The sequence below is a fragment of the Amblyomma americanum genome, chromosome 7 (assembly GCF_052857255.1).
Source record: "Amblyomma americanum isolate KBUSLIRL-KWMA chromosome 7, ASM5285725v1, whole genome shotgun sequence".
Taxonomy (NCBI): domain Eukaryota; kingdom Metazoa; phylum Arthropoda; class Arachnida; order Ixodida; family Ixodidae; genus Amblyomma; species Amblyomma americanum.
In genome coordinates this window covers 172666362-172671272 of record NC_135503.1, presented here as the reverse complement: position 1 = coordinate 172671272, position 4911 = coordinate 172666362, and positions in this window count along the sequence as shown.

The following is a 4911-nucleotide window of genomic DNA, read 5'->3' as shown; positions in this document are numbered from 1 at the left end:
CTTGATTTTTAAATGTTCTCTTGTGTAACATCCTTCCGGCAAAAAAACAGTGGGTCCTCTGAAATAAATTGTCAATGATGACATTTTACAGAAAAACATTAATCATTTACTGCCCCTATTTTTAAATGGATTATTAGAAGACCATTTACGAAGCCTACAAAATAGCTTAACGATAGCTACTGACGCCTCCCAAAGTGATGAAAAGGCAGGGGTGGGAATGTATTCCCCGCTTCTAGATTGGTCTTTTTCTGTGCGGCTTCCTGACAACACCCCATTATTCCAAGTGGGGTTTCTGGCGGTGGCGCTTGCTCTTCGCTAACTAGAGCCATCTTTCTCTTCAGTGGCTGTCATTATAGACTCTTTTCTTTGTGTTCGTCCCTTGTTTCGGCTATGGGTTCGCCAATCTTGAACACCTTCCATTCATTACTCCCTCCGCATTTGAGCCTTGTTCAAATGATAAGGGTGCCAGGTCACAGCGGTGTGACAGCCAGTGAAGTTGCGGACTGCCTGGAAAAGGTGTCCATCAATGGCCCCGTGCTAACTATCATTCCGACTATAGCGTACATCACAGCAACGAGGTTTCGAAGACAGAATTAATTATGAATGACAACTGGATCTTGTTTAAGATATGATGATTACCTGCACTTGAGCTATTCGGGGAGCACGCAATCATGCCATTCACTTAAGCTTGAGGTACCTTGTAAAGGCTCCGCTGTCGAATCCCACCCTTAAATTTTTATTTCCACAGGTCTGGGTTGGCGCTTTATCCGGTCTGCGTGTTCTGTGGTGAGCATGAAACCATAGAACATTTTCTGTTGTTTTGTCGCCGCTGCATCATGATGAGAAGACGGTTTTAGACAAGTCATTACAACCGCTTGGCCTTTGAGCAGCCCAGTCATATCGTCGTTTGGAGCCACCATACTTGGGTACAGACACAAGTCTGTTTTGTCCACCGTCCAAAATTTTTTAATGAATTAAAACTGCCTACCTTGTTAACTTTTTCAATAATATTTTTCTTCTTACAATTATCATTATCATTAAACCACTCGGCTATAAACCTCAGTGTAGATCTCCGGCCTGTTTTATGCATTTCCCGTTTTATTTCGCTATTCCTTTTTGTTTACTCCTTTCCTCAACATTCATTGCATTTTCTTCCTGGAAATGTTTACCTGAAAAACTATCTGTGCCCCTATTCTTGGCCAATCCCCCTAAGTGAGCATGTGCTAATGTGGGAGGGTAACAACGACAACAACAACACTGCTTCACTGCTTGCGGCCTGTGCATAGTCCTTCTGGTTCCTTAACCTATTTGTGACAATATATTTCGTTCTGCTGCTTAGCTTCGAATTATTGGCTAAGTTAGATGGTTCTTCTAATTCTATGATCACTGCGGAATTGAGGGCTTCGTGCTTTGTTCTTTCTTTATAAGCATCTTTGTCTTGTGGAGGTTTATTGGCGGCCCTGAACAGAGCGCACATGCATCATTTCAGATAAGATGAAGACGTGATAGCCTACCATGTCGCATCATTGCCATTCGAGCCCCCTCCCCCCCCCCCCCCTCCCCCTTGTCCTTGCTTCGTTCCACTGGGAGCAAATACGTTTGGTGGATGTCGCGATGAGCCGCACTTCTGTATAGACTAGCGGCAGAGGTTTATTGTTGCTTCGCAGAAAAGTGCTGCCACCTGTCGGGCACGAGAGCATTTAGACGGCTCTTAAATACTCTTATCCAGGATTTAGCCACTGTAGCATCAAAGGTCTGTTGGTAGGATTTAAGATCATGGTCATGCACTGTCAACAAAGCCTGTCCGTGTAAACAACTATTTTCTGTTATTATGCATTGTGAACGGTTTCATATTGGTAAGTGCTTTCTGTCACCTCAACTGATTGAGGCTGCTAAACCGGATATGCAGCTAAAGTGTTAGCTTTGTAACCAGAAGTGAGGATACTGTTATGGCAGGAGGTCTTGCATTCCAGCCTTTAAATTGCTTTTCCTTAAAAAGAATGACGAGGGGTTTATGAGCTACCGCTCTATTTAATTGCTTGCTCAGAGAAAGCGTTTATTTTAAGTAAGCAATAGTCGCTAGCTTCTATCGCTGAAGTATCAGCATCAGCATGCCAAATCATTTCAGTCTGGAATGAATGAAGGTGCTTCGAGAGCACTGCCTTCTTTTTTTTCTAGTTGCTTACTCAGCGTGCAATATTGGGTCTATAGATTGCACTTTAACATGTTTATTGTGTTATCTCAAGCACATTTTAGGCGAGCAAACTCGAAAGCCCCTTGTATTGACCTTACATGCTCGCTATTATCCACAAGTATTTATATGCCATGCTAGACATCAAATCTGCTTCCTTCAGATTGTGCCTAGAAGGTTGCCTCCAGACTCTAGCCTTTTGGGAGTTCAATGAGATTTCACATATCTGCTTGGTGTTAGAAGTGGCAGCCTTGACTGATAATGATATGCATTAGAGACACTCTCTGTATTTACAGTTAGGCGGACACGAAATGCTAACATACACGTGGCGTACTTTTCTACGCTGCAGACAGATATTTATTTAGAAAGGGTTCAAAAATGTGTACATAGGTAGATCTCTTGCCCTGAAACAGGAATCAGGCTAGCTGCATACCCGCCGCGGTGGCTCAGTGGTTAGGGCGCTCGACTACTGATCCGGAGTTCCCGGGTTCGAACCCGACCGCGGCGGCTGCGTTTTTATGAAGGAAAAACGCTAAGACGCCCGTGTGCTGTGCGATGTCAGTGCACGTTAAAGATCCCCAGGTGGTCGAAATTATTCCGGAGCCCTCCACTACGGCACCTCTTCTTCCTTTCTTCTTTCACTCCCTCCTCTATCCCTTCCCTTACGGCGCGGTTCAGGTGTCCAACGATATATGAGACAGATACTGCGCCATTTCCTTTCCCCAAAAAACCAATTATTATTATTATTAGCTGCATTCTCAAGCGGAAATCACAGAGGCGGAATATTTTGTTTTGTTTATAGGTGCTCTTTACATTTCATTCTAGCCTGAGTGTGCACTACTGCTGTAGCAGGTACCCCACCTACACGAAAGAGTGTATTATGGCAAATCATTCCCATATGATACATACAGGTGCATAAAAATGCGCCACCACAAACGTTGCATACTTGGTTATTCCTAATGCTCTTTTTGTTTCTCAGGTGCGAAGAACAATAATCAGCTGCATTGCATGCTTTATTGCTACAACTTATATTTTCTCATAACGTTAAACTACAGTCGAACCGGGATATGTCGAACCGCATATTTCGAAGTTTTGGCTATATTGAACGTTAAGGTTATCCTCTTGAAAATGCTCTGTAAAAGCAGAGGAGAGTTGCGTAGTATATAGAAATTAAGTTTCGCCGGCCGTTCGATATCTCGAACGTCTCGCCAGGCCCCTGGAATGTGCAGTTTCACCGTAGACACTCACATCTCCGGTGCACAATGCACAGCATGGAGGCGAGCGGCAACGTTTGCAAGCCGTTCCTCCTCGCGAAAGAGAGAAAACCGGTCAAGTGAGGGCAGCGCCTCCTCACTGGTGAGGCACATAAGTGAACTGGAAAGAACCAGGCAGTGGTTGCACCCGCGGTGACCCACGACTGGCACAACAAGCACCGACGGCGCATTTCCGCTCAGTTTTTTCCGTTGTCTTTCATTTCTCTTTGTGCCTTTGCCATTCCTTCATTGACTACTGACTCCTCGACTCAACCGACGCCGGTCGACTCCATCGGACAGTGGCTGTCGCGTTTTTCTTGTGTGTGTCTTTGTTTCAATGCCCCAATTGTAGCGTGCCTGACTGCTGTCATGTAGTGAGCTTACATGCATAAAAAAGAGAAAGGTTCTGGACTTCGCTAAAAGACCTGAGGTGACGCAACGCGTGCAGAAGGGCGAGAAGTGCTCTGTGGCACGCGCATTCAGCATTCTATGGAGGACTTTAAGTACGCTCTTGAAAAACAAGCAGGCCATTAAGCTCAAAACAGGTAATCAGTCGCTTGGGAGCATGTCGTGTACGCCCTGCTGCTTTCGACAAAGTTGAGAAGGCGCTGTATGCATGGTTTCTCGAAGCCCGAGCGCCAAACATCCCCATGAATGGCCCTATGTTAATGGAGGAGGCGAAATTCTTTGGCACGCCTCTTGGCAAAGAAAACTTTTGCGGTTGCACTTGGTGGCTGCAATGGTTTAAAAACCGCCACTACATTGTGGAAAAAGCCTTTTCAGGTGAACGTGGGGCTGCCAGCAGCCAGGAGATACCTTTGGGAGTATGCCTTGTGTTAGACGACTGCTGAGCCCGTCAAATGACTTGCAAACTGCAGAACACTGAACTGAAGTTTTTTTCCGCCGAAGACCATTGCAATACTGCAGCCGATGGACAAGGGTATCATAAAGGCTTTCAAGGTAGGCTACAGAACGCAACTTGTTCAGCGGCTCCTCATAAACCTCTGCATGGCCATAGTAGCAAACTGTTTTGGCAAGGCAGTCCTGGAAGTGGCTAGAGATGAATCATCTGAAGCTTTGGATCACGATGATGAATGCTTGGAGGAAGCGGTAGTGACTTGTTCCATTATCCCGGTGTCGTCCCATCGGAGCTTCTTGTTGAAGACATCATCAAAGTTGACAGCGAAGTTCTCGCTGTAGCTGACCTCGCTGATGAGGAATTTGTGGCTGGAATAGCTGGCGCCCAAGAAGGCGATTCCAGCAACGACGACGACAACTGTGTTCCAGAAGAGATGCGCCCGTGCACAGCTGCTCAACTGGTGTCAGCATTCAGCCCCATTCAACTTTGTTGCAGCGAAATGGAAGGTACCGGGCTGTCACACCTGGACAGTCTCGAGAAGATCAACATTAGCGTTTTTCAACTTCATTAGTCACATAAAAAGCAGTTGATTAGCATTTTTTTCGTAA